Raw genomic sequence first — 22238 nt, forward strand, 5'->3', positions numbered from 1 at the left:
TGAGAGTCCCTTGGACTGCAAGGAGATCCAACCAGTCCATTCTGAAGGAGATCAGCCCTGGGTGTTCTTTGGAAGGAATGATGCTAAAGCTGAAACTCCAGTACTTTGGCCACTTCATGCAAAGAGTTGAGTCATTGGAAAAGACTCTGATGCTGGGAGGGATTGGGGGCAGGAGGAGAAGGGGACGACAGAGGATGAGATGGCTGAATGGCATCACTGACTCGATGGACATGAGTCTGGGTGAACTCCGGGAGTTGGTGATGGACAGGGAGGCCTGGCGTGCTGTGTTTTATGGGGTCACAAAGAGTCAGACACGACTGAGCGACTGAACTGAACTGAGACATACATATGGGCTTCCCAGGTGGCACTAGTGGTAAAGAACCCTCTTGCCAATGCAGGAGACATAAGAGACGTGCTTCAATCATTGGGTTGGAAAGATCCCCCAGAGGAGGGCGTGGCAACCCACTCCAGTATTCTTGCCTGGAGAATCCCATGGACAGAGGAGCCTGGTGGGCTACAGTCCATAGGGTCACAAGGAGTGAAGCGGGCATGACTGAAATGACTTAGCATATGTATATGCATGCATGCGTATGTATACGTATATGTATATATGACCAATAACTTTGTGGTAGAACTGAAACACAACATTGAAGTCAACTATATTTCAATTAAATTAAAAAAAATTACAGGGCCCCAGTGAAGTTTTACCACAATCCTGAGAGGTTGTCTGGCTCTAGGTCAGTGATCACACCATCGTGATTATCTGGGTCGTAAAGATCTTTTTTTTTTTTTTGTACAGTTCTTCTCTGTATTCTTGCCATCTCTTCTTAATCACGATGGTGTGATCACTGACCTAGAGCCAGACATCCTGGAATGTGAAGTCAAGTGGGCCTTAGAAAGCATTACTACGAACAAAGCTAATGGAGGTGATGGAATTCCAGTTGAACTATTCCAAATCCTGAAAGATGATGCTGTGAAAGTGCTGCACTCAATATGCCAGCACATTTGGAAAACTCAGCAGTGGCCACCGGACTGGAAAAGGTCAGTTTTCATTCCAATCCCAAAGAAAGGCAATGCCAAAGAATGCTCAAATTACCGCACAATTGCACTCATCTCACACGCTAGTAAAGTCATGCTCAAAATTCTCCAAGCCAGGCTTCAGCAATATGTGAACTGTGAACTTCCTGATGTTCAAGCTGGTTTTAGAAAAGGCAGAGGAACCAGAGATCAAATTGCCAACATCTGCTGGATCATGGAAAAAGCAAGAGAGTTCCAGAAAAACATCTATTTCTGCTTTATTGACTACGCCAAAGCCTTTGACTGTGTGGATCACAATCAACTGTGGAAAATTCTGAAAGAGATGGGAATACCAGACCACCAGATCTGCCTCTTGAGAAACTTGTATGCAGGTCAGGAAGCAACAGTTAGAACTGGACATGAGACAACAGACTGGGTTCCTAATAGGAAAAGGAGTTCGTCAAGGCTGTATATTGTTACCTTGTTTATTTAACTTATATGAAGAGTACATCATGAGAAATGCTGGACTGGAAGAAACACAAGCTGGAATCAAAATTGCCGGGAGAAATATCAATAACCTCAGATATGCAGATGACACCACCCTTATGGCAGAAAGTGAAGAGGAACTCAAAAGCCTCTTGATGAAAGTGAAAGAGGAGAGTGAAAACATTGGCTTAAAGCTCAACATTCAGAAAACGAAGATCATGGCATCCGGTCCCATCACTTCATGGGAAATAGATGGGGAAACAGTGGAAACAGTGTCAGACTTTATTTTTCTGGGCTCCAAAATCACTACAGATGGTGACTGCAGCCATGAAATTAAAAGATGCTTACTCCTTGGAAGGAAGGTTATGATCAACCTAGATAGCATATTGAAAAGCAGAGACATTACTTTGCCAACAAAGGTTTGTCTAGTCAAGGCTATGGTTTTTCCTGTGGTCACGTATGGATGTGACAGTTGGACTGTGAAGAAGGCTGAGCACCGAAGAATTGATGCTTTTGAACTGTGGTGTTGGAGAAGACTCTTGAGAGTCCCTTGGACTGCAAGGAGATCCAACCAGTCCATTCTGAAGGAGATCAGCCCTGGGATTTCTTTGGAAGGAATGAAGCTAAAGCTGAAACTCCAGTACTTTGGCCACCTCATGCAAAGAGTTGACTCATTGGAAAAGATTGATGCTGGGAGGGATTGGGGGCAGGAGGAGAAGGGGACGACAGAGGATGAGATGGCTGGATGGCATCACCAACTCAATGGACATGAGTCTGAGTGAACTCCGGGGGTTGGTGATGGACAGGGAGGCCTGGTGTGCTGCAAGTCATGGGGTCGCAAAGAGTCAGACATGACTGAGCGACTGATCTGATCTGAGAGGTTGTACACTGGGTTGAATAGTGTTCCCCCAAACTCATATCCAGTGTAAACTGCGAATGTGACCTCATTTGGAAAAAGGGTCTTTGCAGATGTAACCAAGTTTATACAGGGTTATGCTGGACTAGGGTATACCCTGAGTCCAGTAAGCGGTATCCTTATAAGAAAAGGAGAGGACATACACAGAAAGAAGATGGCCATGTGATGACAGATGAAGGGACTGGAGTGATACAACCACAAGACAAAGAACACAAGGGTTACTGGCAACTGTCAGAAGGTGGGGAAACTGCAAGGAAGTGTTCTTCCCTAGAGCCTTTTGAGGGAGCATGGCCCTGCTGAAAGTTCTAGGCTCTGGAGTTGAAACAGAATTTATTCAGGGACCCTGCTGTTTTAAGCCACCCAGTTATGGTAATCTGTTATTGTTGTCCTAGGAATCTGATACAGATGTATATTATTGACACTAGGCTCATGAGAAGAGTGAGGCAGTAGAAAAGACACAAAGAAGTTATACATCACTCCCGATACCAGAATTTACCGGAGATGTAGGAAGGCATCACGTGCAGACTAAGAGCTTGGACTCTGGAGGAGACAGACTTGGGGAACACCTTGGCTCCACCACTTACTAGCCAAATATCCACAGGCAAGTATCCTAGTCTCTCTGAGCCACAGTGTCCTCATCTCCAAATCAGAGAACTTCATTGAGTTTTAAAGAGAATGAAATGAGAAACTGCAGGAAAAACACCTTGACTTTCTCTCAAAAATGGTACCTGTGCTCGAGCTTAGTCGCTCAGTAGTGCCTGACTCCTTGTGACCTCATGGACTGTAGCCCGCCAGGCTACTCTGTCCGTGGGTTTCTCCAGGCAACAATACTGGAGTGGGTTGCCATTTCCTCCTCCAGGGGATCTTCCCTACTCACTTCTCCAGAGTCTCCTGCATCAGCAGGCAGATTCTTTACCTGGGAAGCCCTGGTACCTGTAATGACAAACGAAACAGACCAAAAAGTTACGGGTAATGATTGTCATTATTATTAGGATTAATAATAGATGAAGCTGGCCGGGATGTTCTCCAGAGGAGGAGGAATCAGAATTTACTTCTGCGCTTGTGCTAAAACTTGATCTCTTCACATGACCCAATTGTCTTTGGTCAACAAAGACCCCTGGAGGAAAGGGAGGAGGGTCTTGAGCTCCCCCTAGAGGTGAGTGTGGGTAACAAACGATGTGCAGAGAGGAAGGAAAGGAAGAAATAAATCTGTGGGAAGAAGGTTGTTAAGACTGGTTAGGGGGAATCTGGGAAGAACCTTGAATGCCAAGTAGAGGGATTGTTTTATGAGACAGTCCACGGTTGTGGTTGGAAGGAGCTGGCGTAAAGAGGACAGCTGAAACCTAGACTGACAAGGGGTAATGTTCTGACAGTCAGAATGATGGAGGAAAAAATGATGGATGGAGATACAATGAAAGAGGGAACGTGGTGACAGAGTGGATACAGGGACTCTAAGACCAGGATCAAAAGCTTGGGTTTCCTCTGACTCAGATGTAGAGAATAGACTTGTGATTGCTAAGGTAAAAGAGGGGAGGGGAGGATTGGAAATTTGGGACGTGCAGATGCAAACTCTTGTATATAGAATGGATAAACGATGAAGTCCTATTGTACAGCACAGGAAACTGTATTCAACATCCTGTGAGAAATCGTAATGTTTGAAAAGAATATAAAGAAGAATGTTCACTGAATGTTCAAACTGAATCACTTTGCTGTAGCACAAATTAACACATTGTAAATCAATATAGGTTAATTTTTAAAAAATTCTTTAAAAAGGCTTGCATTTCTAGCCTGACAAGACAGAAGAAAAAAAATAAATCCGCTTTCAGAAACAGTTTGGTTGGAAGGGAGAGCCAGTTTGATGAAGAAAAAAGATGCGTTAGTTTTTGAATAACAGGAGTTTGAGGGAGTTTGGCATGAGGAAACGTGAATTCTGGTTAGCTGAGGCACATGCTAACAATGAATCCAACACATAACCCTTCTGGGTTTTGGTCACTTGATCTTTAAAAACTAACGGCCCTGCATTATACCCAAATAGGCAAATTCATGGCAGATGTAGTTTGTTTATTCTGCACAAGGTTTTACAATTTAATTAGCTGCCAACATTCCAAAATTGGAAGATTTTACACAAAAGCCCAGATTTCTGCCTCTGCTGCTGCTAAGTCACTTCAGTCGTGTCCAACTCTGTGCGACCCATAGATGGCAGCCCATCAGGCTCCCCCGTCCCTGGGATTCTCCAGACAAGAACACTGGAGTGGGTTGCCATTTCCTTCTCCAATGCATGAAAGTGAAAAGTGAAAGTGAAGTCTCGCAGTCATATCCGACTCTTAGTGACCCCATGGACTGCAGCCTACCAGGCTCCTCCGCCCATGGGATTTTCCAGGCAAGAGTACTGGAGTGGGGTGCCATTGCCTTCTCCAGATTTCTGCCTCTAGCAGTTGGCTAACATGAGTATCAGTGGCCCCCTTTAGACTGGCCGTGGATATGTTCCCTGTCTTGTCCACAGGCTCCCCCATGCCCTATTGTCTTCCTACACTGATTTCAAATGTTATCTATACCCAACCAACTTCACACCTTTAGGTTCCCTTCCAATTCCCTCTGAGGCAGAGGGCTTTAAGATCCCTGGATTAGACACTCTCTAAAGTTAACTCTGAGTTTAGCAAGTCTCAATTTTACCTCCATATTCAGTTGGAAATACTGAATGGGAAAAGTTGGAAAACTGGAATTTTTCAGTTATTCAGTTGGAAAATTCCAGTTATTTAGCTGGAAGAGTCTAATGGGAAGTCAGAGTTCAAGGTACAGATCTGGGGATCACATGAGATGTTATAGCTAAACCCTTCAGCTATATCATGAGTGTCATCATGTAAAAAGGAGAGGAGAGGAGAGACTCAAGAGTAGAGGGTAGTCCCTCATGGTTCAGCATGGTCAAGGTTAAGGACAGGATGAAGATGAAAGGTAATAAGGAAGACAGAAAAGGAGAGTTTAGATGGATGGAGACAGTGTAGGATGACGGAGACAAAAGAAGTCTCTAGAGTAGATGTCAGAGAGATTTCAGGCAATCTAGAGACATTGCAAAACCATAGCGATGGCTGATATATTGAGCACCTACATGTGTCCATGTTATCTGTGTCCATGTTATCTTTATGGCAACTCATTGAGACAGGTACCATAATTTTTCCTCATTCACAAAGGAACTGAGAAGCTGAAAGTGTGAGTAGCCCAGTCATATGGAATGAGGTGTTTTCCATCAGTTCTTGGAAATCTAGAGCCAACAGAACAAGCAACTCATTTTTAGGCACATAGGCGATACCCTCAAAGACAGAACATAAACCATCAAGTATTAGTCATGCAGTCATGTCTGACCCTTTGCAACTCTAAGGACTGTAGCCCACCAGGCTCCTCTGCCCATGGAATTCTCCAGGCAAGAATACTGGAGTGGGTAGCCATTCCCTTCTCCAGGGGATCTTCCTCACCCAGGAATCGAACCTAGGTCTCCTGCATTGCGGGTGGATTCTTTACTGTCTGAGCCACCAGAGAAGTCCAAACCATCCAGGTTTGGTGGCAAATGAAAGTGGGGAAGTCATTGGTGCATGTTGTATGTGAAGGATAACAGAGCTGAAAAAGACAACCTAAGGTAACTTTTTAAAGTCGTCAGTTATTGACCATACATTTGACTTTGCGACTGAACTTGGGGGCAGTTTCTAAGGATGCCAGCTTTTTCTCCCCTTTGTGGTTGATAAATGGTGAGATCATCCCATCTCAGATCTTTGTGTCATCTGAGTGTTTACATGGTTTGTTCCATAACATATCACCAGTCCTGTGCAAGTTCTGGCGGCTCTATGGTGGCGTTAATGGCAACCTCCTCCAAGAGGGCTTATGCCATACTCAGGTCTGCTGCACCCAGAGCCCCTGCCCCTGTGACAGGCCACTGCTGACCCGTACCTTTGCAGGAGACACTCAAACACAGTTCTGTCTCAGTCTCTGGGTCCTAGTGCGCACAAGGTTTGTTTGAGACATCTGAGCATCTCTGGTGGGTAAGGGGTTTGATTCTAAATGTGATTTTGCCCCTCCTAGTGGCTCAGATGGTAAAGCGTCTGTCTACAATGTGGGAGACCTGGGTTCGATCTCTGGGTTGGGAAGATTCCCTGGAGAAGGAAATGGCAAGCCACTCCAGTACTCTTGCCTAGAAAATCCCGTGGATGGAGGAGCCTGGTGCAGGCTACTGTCTATGGGGTCCCAAAGAGTTGGACACGACTGAGCAACTTCACTTTCACTTTCACTTTCACCATCTTGCTGGGGCTTCCTCTTTGCCTTTGGACGTGGGGTATCTTTTTTTGGTGGGATCCAACATTCTCCAGCCGACGGTTGTTCAGCAGCAAGTAAACAACCAACAGGAAGCTTCCATAAGCCTCTTATCCTTATCCATCAGAGGGCAGACAGAATGAAACCACAATCACAGAAAACTAACCAAACTGATCACATGGACCACAGCCTTATCTAACTCAATGAAACTATGAGCCATGCCTTGTAGGGCCACCCAAGATGGACGGGTCATGGTGGAGAGTTCTGACAAAACATGGTCCATTGGAGAAGGGAATGGCAAACCACTTCAGTATTCTTGCCTTGAGAACCCCATGAACAGCATGAAAAGGCAAAAAGATAGGACATTGCATGATGAACTCCCCAGGCCAGTAGATGCCCAATACGCTATGGGAGATCAGTGGAGAAATAACTCCAGAAAGAATGAAGAGACAGAGTCAAAGAGAAAACAACATTCAGTTGTGGATGTGACTGGTGATGGAAGTAAAGGCCGATGCTGTAAAGGGCAATATTGTATAGGAACCTGGAACGTTAGGTCCATGAATCAAGGCAAATTGGAAGTGGTCAAACAGGGGATGGCAAGAGTGAACATCAACATTTTAGGAATCAGTGAATTACAATGGACTGGAATGGGTGAATTTAAATCAGATGACCATTATATCTACCACTGTGAGCAAGAATCCCTTAGAAGAAATGGAATAGCCATCATAGTAAACAAAAGAGTCCGAAATGCGGTACTTGGATGCAATCTCAAAAATGACAGAATGATCCCTGTTCATTTCCAAGGCAAACCATTCAATATCACGGTAATCCAAGTCTATGCCCCGAGTAAAGCTGAAGAAGCTGAAGTTGAACAGTTCTATGAAGACCTACTAGACCTTCTAGAACTAACACGAAAAAAGATGTCCTTTTCATTATAGGGGATAGGAATGCAAAAGTAGGAAGTCAAGAGATACCTGGAGAAACAGGCAAATTTGGCCTTGGACTACAAAATGAAGCAGGGCAAAGGCTAATAGAGTTTTGCCAAGAGAATGCACTGGCACTGGTCATGGCAAACACTCTCTTCCAACAACACAAGAGAAGACTCTACACATGGACCACCAGATGGTCAACACCGAAATCAGATTGAATATGTTCTTTGCAGCCAAAGATGGAGTAACTCTATACAGTCAGCAAAAACAAGACCGGGAGCTGACTATGGCTCCAATTATGAACTCCTTATTGCCAAATTCAGACTTACATTGAAGAAAGTAGGGAAAACCACTAGACCATTCAGTTCAGTTCAGTTCAGTTCAGTCGCTCAGTTGTGTTCAACTCTTTTCGACCCCAAGAATCGCAGCACTCCAGGCCTCCCTGTCCATCACCAACTCCTGGAGTTCACTCAAACTCACGTCCATTGAGTTGGTGATGCCATCCAGCCATCTCATCCTCTGTCATCCCCTTCTCCTCCTGCCCCCAATTCCTCCCAGCATCAGAGTCTTTTCCAATGAGTCAACTCTTTGCATGAGGTGGCCAAAGTATTGGAGTTTCAGCTTCAGCATCAGTCCTTTCAATGAACACCCAGGACTGATCTCCTTTAGAATGGACTGGTTGGATCTCCTTGCAGTCCAAGGGACTCTCAAGAGCCTTCTCCAACACCACAGTTCAAAAGCATCAATTCTTCAGCGCTCACCTTTCTTCACAGTCCAACTCTCACATCCATACATGACCACTGGAAAAACCATAGCCTTGACTAGACAGACCTTTGTTGGCAAGGTAATGTCTCTGCTTTTTAATATGTTATCTAGGTTGGTCATAAATTTCCTTCCAAGGAGTAAGCATCTTTTAATTTCATGGCTGCAGTCACCATCTGCAGTGATTTTGGAGCCCAGAAAAGTAAAGTCTGACACTGTTTCCACTGTTTCCCAATCTATTTCCCATGAAGTGATGGGACCAGATGCCATGATCTTAGTTTTCTGAATGTTGAGCTTTAAGTCAACCTTTTCACTTTCCTCTTTCACTTTTATCAAGAGGCTCTTTAGCTCCTCTTCACTTTCTGCCATAATGGTGTCATCTGCATATCTGAGGTTATTGATATTTCTCCCGGCAATCTTGATTCCAGCTTGTGCTTCTTCCAGCCCAGCATTTCTCATGATGTACTCTGCATATAAGTTAAATAAGCAGGGTAACGATATACAGCCTTGAGGTACTCCTTTTCCTATTTGGAACCAGTCTGTTGTTACATGTCCAGTTCTAACTGTTGCTTCTTGACCTGCATATAGGTTTCTCAAGAGGCAGGTCAGGTGGTCTGGTATTCCCATCTCTTTCAGAATTTTCCACAGTTTATTGTGATCCACACAGTCAAAGGCTTTGGCATAGTCAATAAAGCAGAAGTAGATGTTTTTCTGGAACTCTCTTGCTTTTTCGATGATCCACTGGATGTTGGCAATTTGATCTCTTGTTCCTCTGCCTTTTCTAAAACCAGCTTGAACATCTGAAAGTTCACGATTCACATATTACTGAAGCCTGGCTTGGAGAATTTTAAGCATTACTTTACTAGCATGTGAGATGAGTGCAATTGTGCAGTAGTTTGAGCATTTGGGGGCATTGCCTTTCTTTGGGATTGGAACGAAAACTGACCTTTTCCAGTCCTGTGGCCAGGTATGACCTAAATCAAATCCGTTACGATTATACAGTGGATGTGACAAATAGATTCAAGGGATTAGATCTAATAGAGTGCCTGAAGAACTATGGACAGAGGTTCGTGACATTGTACAGGAGGCAGGGGTCAAGACCATCCCCAAGAAAAAGAAATGCAAAAAGGCAAAATGGTTGTCGGAGGCCTTACAAATAGCTGTGAAAAGAAGAGCAGCAAAAGACAAAGGAGAGAAGGAAAGATATACCCATTTGAATGCAAAGCTCCAAAGAATAGCAAGGAGAGAGATAAGAAAGCCTTCTTCAGTGATCAATGAAAAGAAATAGAGGAAAATAATAGAATGGGAAAGACTAGAGATGTCTTCAAGAAATTTAGAGATACCAAGGGAACATTTCATGCAAAGAGGGGCACAATAAAGGACAGAAAAGGTATGGACCTAACAGAAAAAGAAGATATTAAGACAAGGTGGCAAGAATACACAGAAGAACTATACAAAACAGATCTTCATGACTCAGATAATCACAATGCTGTGATCACTCACCTAGAGCCAGACATCCTGGAATGCCAAGTCAAATGGGCCTTAGGAAGCATCACTACAAACAAAGCTAGTAGAGGTGATGGAATTCTAGTTGAGCTATTTCAAATCCCAAAAGATGATGCTGTGAAAGTGTTGCACTCAATATGTCAGCAAATTCGAAAAACTCAGCAGTGGCCACAGGACTGGAAAAGGTCAGTTTTCATTCCAATTCCAAAGAAAGGCAATGCCAAACAATTGCATTCATCTCACACGCTAGCAAAGTAATGCTCAAAATTCTCCAAGCAAGGCTTCAGCAGTGCATGAACCGTGAACTTACAGATGTTCAAGATGGATTTAGAAAAGGCAGAGGAACCAGAGATCAAGTTGCCAACATCGTTGGATCATGCAAGAGAGTTCCAGAAAAACATCTACTTCTGGTTTATTGACTATGCCAAAGCCTTTGACTGTGTGGATCACAATAAACTGTGGAAAATTCTGAAAGAGATGGGAATACCAGACCATGTGACTTGCCTCCTGAGAAATCTGTATGCAGGTCAAGAAGCAACAGTTAGAACTGGACATGGATCAATAGACTGGTTCCAAATCGGGGAAGGAATACCTCAAGGTTGTATATTGTCACCCTGCTTATTTAACTTATATGCAGAGTACATTATGAGAAACACTGGGCTGGATGAAGCACAAGCTGGGATCAAGATTCCTGGGAGAAATATCAATAACCTCAGATATGCAGATGACACAACCCTTATGGCAGAAAGTGAAGAATGACTAAAGAGCATCTTGATGAAAGTGAAAGAGGAGAGTTAAAAAGTTGGCTTAAAGCTCAACATTCAAAAAACTTAAGTTCATGCATCTGGTCCCATCACTTCATGGCAAATAGATGGGGAAAAAATGGAAACAGTGACAGACTTTATTTTGGGGCTCCAAAATCACTGCAGATGGTGACTGCAGCCACGAAATTAAAAGGTACTTGCTCCTTGGAAGAAATTCTATGACTAGCCTAGACAGTATATTAAAAAGCAGAGACATTACTTTGCCAACAAAGATCTGTCTAGTCAAAGCTATGGTTTTTCCAGTAGTCATGTATGGATGTATGAGTTGGACTATATAGAAAGCTAAGCACTTTTGAACTGTGTTGTTGGAGAAGACTCTTGAGAGTCCCTTGGACTGCAAGGAGATACAACCAGTCAGTCCTAAAGGAAATCAGTCTTGAATATTCATTGGAAGGACTGATGCTGAAGGTGAAACTCCAATCCTCTGGCCACCTGATGCGAAGAACTGACTTATTGGAAAAGATTCTGATGGTGGGAAAGATTGAAGGCGGGAGGAGAAGGGGATGACAGAGGATGAGATGGCTGGATGGCATCACTGACTCGATGGACATGAGTTTGAGTAAGCTCCAGGAGTTGGTGATGGACAGGGAAGCCTGGTGTACTGCAGTCCATGGGGTCTCAAAGAGTTGGACATGACTGAGTGACTGAATTGAACTGAACATATTACCACAGCCTTAGCATCCAAGAACAGCAAATATTTATTATTTTCCAGGACTCTGGTCATAGCTTATCTAGAAGCTCTGCTCATGGACCTCACAGGCTATAATCAAGGCATCACTCAGGCTTGGGGCCTCATCTGAAGACTTGCCTGGGGAGGAGTTGGCTGCCAAGCTGTCTTACATGGTTGGTTGTTGGCAATAATCAGTTCCTCAATGGTGGTTGGTCTCAGGGACTGTTACCTGATGGCTGTTGGCTGGAGACTGCCCTCAGTTCCTTGGCACATGCCCTTTCCAATGTGGCAGCTCAGAACATGGGTGCTTGCACCATCAATGACAGTAAAAAAGATAACCTTCTAACAAGCTAGAGCTTGCATATTATGTGGCCTCATCCTCATGTTCTCTCAGTTAGAAGCAAGTTCCCAGGCCAGCCCACACCCAACGGGAGAACATTACACAAGGGCACAGGTACCAGGAAGTCAGAATCCTTGGAGGACTTTACTGACTCTACCTGCCATAATAGTTAAATAGCAGAACTAGGATTTGAAGCCAGTCATTTCAAACTCTGAGCTCCCCACAGTAAACGTCCACGCTCTGTTATCTTCCCAGGCAAATTACCCTGATCACATCTTAGAAAGATTAATCTGGTTATTCCAGTATGGACTCTAGTATTTTTCCAAGTGGATTATCCTTTCACATTTAATCTCCAAAGTGGGAAGCTGAAAGATCCATCCAGAGTGGGTGTATTAACTAGTTCCATGGGTTTTATTTCGGAGTAACTCTAGAAAGTAAAACTAATGACCATATGACTTCCGATGCTAAATCCTGACCCCTGGATATTAGACTTAGCCTTTGCATATGAATGTTTAGTATATCTGACTAATTTGCATAAGGATAAATACAAATTGGAGCGATGATTAGATTCAAACAGATAAAGCCAAGATTCCCTGGGAGAAAGAATTTATATTACTTTTCCTCCCTCCCATTTGGTGTCTTAATTCTGTAACTAAATTCAGAATTGAAATGACCAGCCTGAATAAACACCTTCAGACTTAGCCATACATCTGTGTGTAATTTGGTTTGGGGGAGAACAGGAGAACTGGTTCACAGGGACATCTTTGTGGGCAGAGAAATATCTTCATTTATTGAAATGTTCCTAGTGACAGAAGTTGTTTTCTTTTCGCCCCCAAATCCTCAAAGTAGAAACAGGCAAAATGATGATAAGAAATGTAGAAAATTGTAGATATATTTTGGTTCCTTTAGAGTGCAGTTGTGTGTAAGGATATCTTATCTCATCGCATTTGCTAAAATAAAGTCAAAGTCTCCTTTTTAAAAAATTGTAATGATAAATGTGGAAAATGCAGATCTTCCCCCCACCAAAACTAACATATAGGATAGTAGGTAAATGCTATCATATGAAACTGCTTCAGAATTGTTTTGGCATTGCAAATGCATTTCCCTTGCATGATGATTTTTCTTTGGCTGTTTTCATATTATTCAACTCTGCAGGCATTCAGAACTTTGCCAGCTCAATGCCTCCTGGGAAGTAACAACAACAATAATAACATTTATTGAAAAGTTTTATCGATCACTTAGAGTGTTTCGTACTATGCTCCTCAGTTCCCAGGCATTATTTCATTATCTCTTCGTAATAATCCTAAAAAGTAGGCACTGACCCCAATTTGACAGATGAAGAAAATGAGGTTTCAGGTTCAGAGAACTGAACAATGTGATCAAGGTCACACAGCTAGTCCTTGGTGGAGCAGGATTTGAGACCATGCTCTTTGCTGATTTTTAAATTTGTACTTAATTTTTTTAATGGAAGTATATTGTAAATCACAATACAATATTAGTTTCAGAGACCATGCTTTTCAGTATTTGGGCAAGTGCAATGAATGAATGAGTAAATGAATGACAAATGAGCTGAATTACAGCAGACCTTACCTCTTTCCTAGTGGCTGAGAAGGTAAAGAATCTGCCTGCAATGCAGGAGACCAGGTCCGATGCCTGGGTCAGGAAGATCTCTTGAAGAAGGTAATGGCTACCCATTCTAATATTCTTGCCTGGAGAATTCCATGGACAGAGGAGCCCGGCGGGCTACAGTCCATGGGGTTGCAAAGAGTTGGAGACGACTTTCACCTCTGTTATATACTAGTTCTGTGACTGCAAGCAAGGTACTTAGCTATCTATAAAATGGGCATACTAACATCTCCCTTGTTAGAGGGAGATTTTTTTGAAGGGTTATAAGGCAGTGGTCCTCCAGCATCATCAAGCAAGACATTTGGCAACTCTGGGGTCGCACAGAGTCGGACACGACTGAAGCGACTTAGCAGCAGCAGCAGCAGCAGAGACATTTTGGTTGTCACAACTGAGGGATGAGTAGGGACAGGGGTTTCTGTGAAATATCCTATAATGCAGAGGACAGCCCCCCACAGCAAAGAATTACACGGCTTCAAATATCAATAGTTCTGGGACTTCCTTGGTGGTCCTACGGATAAGACTCCAGGCTCCCAGTGCTGTGGGCCTGGGTGTGACTCCTGTTTGGGGACCTAGATCCTGCATACACACTGCAACTGAGTGTGAGCCACAGCAAAGAAGCCTGCATGCCACCAGGAAGGTCCCACGAGCAACAGCTAAGACCCAGTGAAGCCTAAACAAACAGACATGTGAATAAATAAACAATCTAAAAATCAATAGCTTCAAGGGTGATAAATCCTGTTGTATGGGCCCTTCAGAAAGAGCCAGGGCCCAGTGAATGCTGGATATTATTATTAATATTTCTTGCCTCTTAGAGATTCCATTTCAATCAAAGTGTTATTTCTAAGAGCCTTTTTCAGTGTTAAAATTCTGATTCAACACAACATAGAATTTATCTACAGCTACATATGAGAGACAAGCAGGACCTGAACATTGTTTCTGAGTGTTCTCATCAAGACCAGTTGAAAACAATGATCTATTTTGGCAAAATGGAACATTTACTTTTTGTTGTTATTTGACGTTTGATAGAAACTTTAGAATAACAGTTGAGGATAAAAGCTTATAAAAGCTAGTTTTTTCTCCATTGTATATTAAAAGAACAACTCTAGAGAGGGACTATCTGTGCTATAATCCCATCCCTATTTCCAAGGGTTTCATAAAACTCAAGGTTTTTTGAGACAGGAAATGTCTGCTTATTGCTGATTATTTTCTCTGAAAAGTTAGTTATGCTTATGGGCATATTTGTCCACTTGTGTTTTAAGAGTTAAAGTTGACATATCAGGTCATCCTCTCCCTGGAGATGAGCCTTTTTTTAGATTTTTTTTTTCTTTTTATAATAGCAACACTTAAGTGCTGTGGAAAATACCCACTGTCTAAAGAAATATTAAGGAGAAGGAGGAGGAGAAGAAGAAAACCAACATAATCTTATCACCCAAATACACCCAAATAAAGTACTATTAATATTTTGGCATATTTCTTCCCAGTGTTCTCTTTCTAAGCATTTCTTTAGACAATCAAAATGCTACTATATAAAGATATTTTATCTTGCCTGTCTCACTTAAGATCACAGCATAAAAATTTCTCTATGTTATAAAAATACTTCCTAAACATTTCTAGGGCTGTAGAATACTTCATTATATTAATGGATACTTTAAAAGTATATGGGCTTCCCTGGTGGCTCAGATGGTAGAGAATCCACCTGCAATGCAGGAGACGTGGGTTGGGAAGATCCCCTGGAGAAGGGAATGGTTACCAACTCCAGTATTCTTTTCTGGAGAACCCCATAAACAGAGAAGCCTGGTGGGCTTACCGTCCATGGGGTGACAAAGAGTTGGACATGACTCATCGACTGAGCACACACACACACACACACACACACACACAAATGTATACACAATTCTAAAAATATTTCATTACAGGATAAATTGGAAAAGACCCTCATTGGAAAAGACCCTGATGCTGGCAAAGATTGAAGGCAGGAGGAGAAGGGGATGACAGAGGATGAGACGGTTGGATGTCATCACTGACTCAATGGACATGAATTTGAGCAAGCTCTGGGAGTTGGCGATGGACAGGGAGGCCTGGCGTGCTGCAGTCCAGGGGGTCACAGTAGGACATGACTGATCGACTAAACTGATCTGAACTGATGGACTAAGCACACACACACACACACACATACGCAAATGTACACACAGTTCTAAAAATATTTCATTACAGGACAAATTAGTTTCAAAATATCAAAAAAGATAGAAGTAAACCAAATTTAAAAAATTAACCTCTCACTTCTCAAAATCTCTATCTTTAGATATAACTGTTTTGAACAGTTACATACTTTCAATATGGTGTTTGTGGCAGCCAATAGCATTGTTTGTCAAAATATTTTCAGTTCCAGGCACATAGCATGATTGTATTTGTTGGCTAATTTATGTTTTGGTTAGACCATGTGAATAGTTCTGGCCAATGAATTGTGAGTAGTTAACTACTGTTATAAAGCCCCTCAGGGCTTTTGTTCCGTTGGCCATGATAACTGGCAGTGTTCCATTGAGTAGCTGCTTCATCAGCTGAGTTCCAGAGAGAAGGTGACACAGGGCAGAGCCCCCGGACAACTTATGATGAACACACAGAGTGGGAAATAACACAAACTGTCTCATTTAAGAGTTGTCCATTGCACAACTTCCCTAGTGGTCCAGGGGTTAAGAATCTACCTGTCAATGCAGGGGACATGGGTTCGATCCCTGGTCCAGGAAGATCCCACATTCCATGGGGCAATTAAGACTGTACAACTACTGAACTTGCACTCCAGATCCCACGCTCTGCAACAAGAGAAGCCACTGCAGTGAGAAGCCCAAACGCCACAACTAGAGAAAGCCCACACACGACAGTGAAGACCAGTTCAACTCAGTTCAGTCATGTCTGACTCTTTGCAACCCCATGGACTGTAGCACGCCAGCCTTCTTTGTCCATTACCAACTCCTGGAGCTTGCTCAAATTCATGTCCATCAAGTCGGTGATGCTATCCAACCACCTCATTCTCTGTCGTCCCCTTCTCCTCCTGCCTTCCCAGCATCAGGGTCTTTTCCAGTGAGTCAGTTCTTCGCATCAGGTGGCCAAAGGATTGGAATTTCAGCTTCAGCATCAATCCTTCCAATGAATATTTAGGACTGATTTCCTTTAAGTTTGACTGGTTTGACTCTCAAAAGTCTTCTCCAGCACCACAGTTCAAAAGCATCCATCCCAGCACAACCAAAATTAAAACTAATTAATTAATTAAAAAAAGAGCTGTTTGTTATAGCAGCATAACTGATCCTTACTAATAGAGTAGTGTGTGTAATGTACAGTCAGTGTGTTTATTTGTGTATTTATACATGCACACATTTTGAAGGTGGGAGGAGAAGGGGATGACAGAGGATGAGATGGTTGGATGGCATCACCAGCTCAATGGACATGATTTTGAGTAAACTCTGGGAATTGGTGATGGACAGGGAGGCCTGGCATGCTGCAGTCCATTGGGTCACAAAGAGTTGGACACGACTGAGCGAATGAACTGAACTGAACACGCACACATATACACATTGACTGTAGCATACATTCTTTAGTAGCTTGTTTTTTCCTTTTTGCTAAGAAATATATTTATTTATTGTTCACTGTGTCTTGGTGCTTTTCTAGATATTGATGCTATATCAGTGAAATAAACAGGAAGAAATGCCTACCTTCAATGAAATGTATTTACATGAATATCTTTTATGTTTATACATATACATTGACGTTATTATTCTTAACACTTGCCTATTTTTCTATTGTATGGACGGACCACACTTTATTCAACCATACTTGTATACATGAATATTTACGTAATTCCCATTTGTCTCTTGAAAAATGAAGCTGGAGTGAGTATCAACATACACATATTTTGAGCCCTGAGTATCACGGGTGCATATGTAGATACAGCCTAGTTGACTTAATTGGACACATGAGCTAATATGTGTCCTGCATTTGGACACATTTCCCTACAAATGGACACGTGAACCATTCCAAATTTCTTTGCTATTACCCACGCACTGTTCTTATTTATTTGGTTGTACTAAGTCTTCATTGTGGCATGCAAGATCTTTTTCTGGTTGCAGTATATGGAACCTTATTTCCTGACCAGGGATGGAACCCAGGCCTACCTGCACTGGGAGTCTGGAATCTTAGCCACTAGACCACAGGGGAAGTCCCCATGCAGTGGGTTTATAGTTACGATCTATTTGTTCAAAACATTTGGGCCAGGTGGGGATTATTTCTTTAAGATAGAGGCTCTGAGGTGATATTACTAGATCAAAGGGTTGGGGCATTTTCAAGACTGGTGATGCATGTTGGCATGATTCTCTTTCACAGACTCCTATTTTAGCCGGAATTGTCCTGGTGTCTGTGGTTGTTTTACACACAGACAGTGAGGGGACCTGAATTGCCTGTTGTCAACTGTTCCTCCTCAGGGCTATCTAAGGAGTTCATTAATACAGGCATGAAAAGGTTCAGTTAATAGTTAGGCTAGTTTTCTTTTTTTTTTTTTAAGTCATTGGCATTTTGCTTTATCTTCTTTGGTTTCATTCTCGAAGCATTGGTGTATTTCTTTTTTTTTTTTTAATGTTTATTTGGCTGTGCCAGGTCTTAGTTGGGGCACACGGGATCTTCGTTCTTCATTGCAGCATGCAGGGTCTTTAGCTGTGGCATGTGAGGTCTAGTCTTCCCTGACCAGGGATTGAACTCTGGCCCCCTGCATTGGGAGCATGGAATCTTAGCCACCGGACCACCAAGGAAGTCCCTGTATTGATGTATTTCCTTGTTTTAAAACAAAGTTGTTACAATGGTCACTTTACACATGAGACTTCACACCAGAATTGGCCCCGAGCCCCATAGGGCACACCTATGGGGTTTCCCTGCTGAGTTCTCTTTCTTACTAAGACAAGGGTCCAGATCTTCTCCCCTCATCTTTCCTCTACCATACCCGCATCACCACTTTCCGCCTTCCCTCCCTCCAGTGATAACGGTGGCACACACTGTGATACCCACAAAAGAGACCCTGTACCTTGCGCCTTACATCGTCTTCCCTCTTACCTGCCCAGTGCATCTTGCTGCTCAGTCTTTCACTTTAGGACACAGTGTTGGGGGGATTTTTGTTAAGCAGAGGTTAAGCCACAGAAGTGCTTGGTTCTCCTCTCTGGAATGAGAATAATAAAAATTAAACAAACAAAAAAAAGATGCAAAGGGGCACATCTTGCCAGTTTTTCTAACAGAATCAGAACTCTTCAGAAATAATTACGGGCTCAGCTGCCTTCTCCTGGAGGGTTTGCCTGTGGGACAAACCAGCTGCCGCTTGGATTGCTGGATGCCCCACACAAGCTGTGAGATTCTAACTGCCCGTGGTTACTGTGTTCCCAGCGCCCAGAGTTGTTGGTATGACATTTAGGATTCCCAGCTTGCGTGTGATCCTCAGAGGAGATGAAGTAGGAAAATGAAATCCTGGTGTCTCATTCTTCATACAGTACTGTTCTAGGGTTTCTCAGTTAAACAAATAAACATGCAGAACTCCAAGTTAGGTTGATGGGCATTGGGAGCATATCTTCCTAGGGAAATTCTTTCATTTATTCTGCAAATATCTACAGCCTGTCTACTCTGTTTCAGGCATTGCTTGGGGGCTTGGAATACAGGAGTGAATAAAACAAAGACATTTGTCCACAGGGAGCTTACATTTTGGCACGGGAATTCACATAATACATACATTAGATAGATGACTTCCCTAGTGGCTCAGACGGTAAAGAGTCTGCCTACAATGCGGGAGACCTGGGTTCAATCCCTGGGTCGGGAAGATCTCCTGGAGAAGGAAATGGCAACCTGAAAAATCCCATGGACAGAGAAGCCTGATAGGCTACAGCCCATGGGGTCACAAAGAGTCAGACACGACTGAACGACTTCACTTTCACTTTTCAGATAGATGATGTAATGTGATAGAACTTCCCCTGTGGCTTAGAGGTAAATAATTCACCTATAATGCAGGAGATGCAGGAGTTTCAGGAGACTCAGGTTTGATCCCTGAGACGGGAAGATCCCCTGGAGAGTAGGAGGAAATGGCTACCCACTCCAATATTCTTGTCTGGAGAATCCCATAGACAGAGGAGACTGGCGGGCTACAGACCACAGGGTCAGAAAGAGTCGGACATGACTGAAGTGACTTAGCATGCATGCATATAATGTAATAGAAGATGATGTTGATAGTATGTGGAAAAAAGAGGTAGAGCAAGATGAAGAGGACTGAGCAAGCTACAGCAGGGGAGCACAGAAGGGTGGTCAGGGTCACCTTCATTGAGAAGGTAACATTTCAGCAAAGATCTGGAGGGTGAGAGAGTTAGCCAAGTAGATTTCTATGGGGAAGAGTGTCTTGATAGAGAGAAAAGCTAGAGCAAAGGCTCCAAGGAAATGGAAGAGAATACCTGGAACTTGCAGGAACAGCAAGGAGACCTGTGTCCTAGGAGCAGATGAACAACTGGAGTGGAGTAACAGAAGCAGTCATGGAGATGATGGAAGTTTATCACATAAAGTGCTTTTATGCCATCGTAAGAGCTTTGGTTTTTTAGTAAAAGCCATTTTGAGTAAAATGGGGTGCCACTGCAAAATTCAGAGCAGAGGCATGACCTAATACAACTTACTGTTTCCTGGAGCAACTGAAATGCTTTTTTTTTTAATTGGAGCACAGTTGCTTTACAGTGTTGTACAACATAGTGAATCACATATCATTTCAGTTCAGTTCAGTCGTTCAGTTGTGTCCAACTCTTTGTGATCCTATGGACTGCAGCACACCAAGCTTCCCTGTCCATTACCAACTCCTGGAGTCTACTCAGACTCATGTCCATTGAGTCGGTGATGCCATCCAACCATCTCATCCTCTGTTGTGCCCTTCTCCTCCTGCCTTCAATCTTGCCCAACATCAGTGTCTTTTCAAATGAGTCAGTTCTTCACATCAGGTGGCCAAAGTATTGGAGTTTCAGCTTCAGCATCAGTCCTTCCAATGAATATTCAGGACTGATTTCCTTTAGGATGGACTGGTTGGAGCTCCTTGCAATCCAAGTGCCTCTCAAGAGTCTTCTCCAACACTACAGTTCAAAAGCATCAATTCTTCAGTGCTCAGCCTTCTTAATAGTCCAACTGTCACATCCATACACAACTACTCGAAAAACCATAGCCTTGACTAGACAGACCTTTGTCAGCAAAGGAATGTCTCTGCTTTTTAATATGCTGTCTAGGTTGGTCATAGATTTTCTTCCAAGGAGCAAGCATCTTTTAATCTCATGGCTGCAATCACCATCTGAAGTGATTTTGGAGCTCCCTAAAATAAAGTCTCTCACTATTTCCATTGTTTCCCCATCTATTTGCCATAAAGTAATGGGACCAGATGCCATGATCTTAGCTTTCTGAATGCTGAGTTTTAAGCCAACTTTTTCACTCTCCTCTTTTACTTTCATCAAGAGGTTCTTTAGGTCTTCTTCGCTTTCTGCCATAAGGGTGGTATCATCTGGGTATCTGAGGTTATTGATGTTTCTCCCAGTAATCTTGATTCCAGCTTGTGCCTCATCCAGCCTGGCATTTTGCATGATGTACTCTGCATATAAGTTAAATAAACAGGGTGACAAAGTACAGCTTTGACATATTCCTTTCCCGATTTGAAACAAGTATGTGTTCCATGTCTGGTTGTAACTGTTGCTTCCCGACCTGCATACAGGTTCCTCAAGAGGCAGGTCAGGTGGTTTGGCATTCCCATTTCTTGAAGAATTTTCCACAGTTTGTTGTGATCCACACAGTCAAAGGCTTTGGCATAGTCAATAAAGCAGATGTTTTTATGGAACTCTCTTGCTTTTTCGATGACCCAAGGGATGTTGGCAATTTGATCTCTGGGTCCTCTGCTTTTTCTAAAACCAGCTTGAACATCTGGAAGTTCATGGTTCACATACTGTTGAAGCCTGGCTTGGAGAATTTTGAGCATTACTTTTGCCAGTGTGTGAGATGAGTGCAACTGTGCGGTAGTTTGAACATTCTTTGGCATTGCCTTTCTTTGGAAGTAGAATGAAAACTGACCTTTTCCAGTCCTGTGGCCACTGCTGAGTTTTCCAAATTTGCTGGCATGTTGAATGCAACACTTTCACAGCATCATCTTTGAGGATTTGAAATAGCTCAACTGGAATTCCATCATCTCCACTTGCTTTGTTCATAGTGATGCTTCCTAATGCCCACTTGACTTCACATTCCAGGATGTCTGTCCCTAGGTGAGTGATCACACTATCTTAGTTATTTAGGTCATGAAGATCTTTTTTGTATAGTTCTTCTGTGTATTCTTGCCACCTTGTCTTAATATCTTCTGCTTCTGTTAGGTCCATACCATTTCTGTCCTTTATTGTGCCCCTCTTTGCATGAAATGTTCCCTTGGTATCAGGTATATGCATATCTATATCCCCTCCCTCTTGGCCCCTCTCCCCACCTCCACCCCCATCCCACCCTTCTAGGTCATCACAGAGCACTGAGCTGAGCCTCCCTGCACTATATACTATACAGCATCTTCCATCTAGCCGTCTGTTTTACATACACGTTCATTAATCCCAACCTCCAATTTACCCCTGCCCCTGTGTGCTCACATGTCTGTTCTCTATGTCTGCATCTCTATTCCTTCCTTGCAAGTAGGTTCATCCATACCATTTTTCTAGACTCCTACCATATGACCCAGCAATCTACTACAGGGTATATATCTTGAGAAAAGCATAATTCAAAAAGATACATGTACCTCGAAGTTCATTGCAGCACTATTTACAACAGCCAGGACATGGAAGCAACATAAATG

This window comes from Bos javanicus, chromosome 25, assembly GCF_032452875.1.
Source record: "Bos javanicus breed banteng chromosome 25, ARS-OSU_banteng_1.0, whole genome shotgun sequence".
Lineage (NCBI taxonomy): Eukaryota > Metazoa > Chordata > Mammalia > Artiodactyla > Bovidae > Bos > Bos javanicus.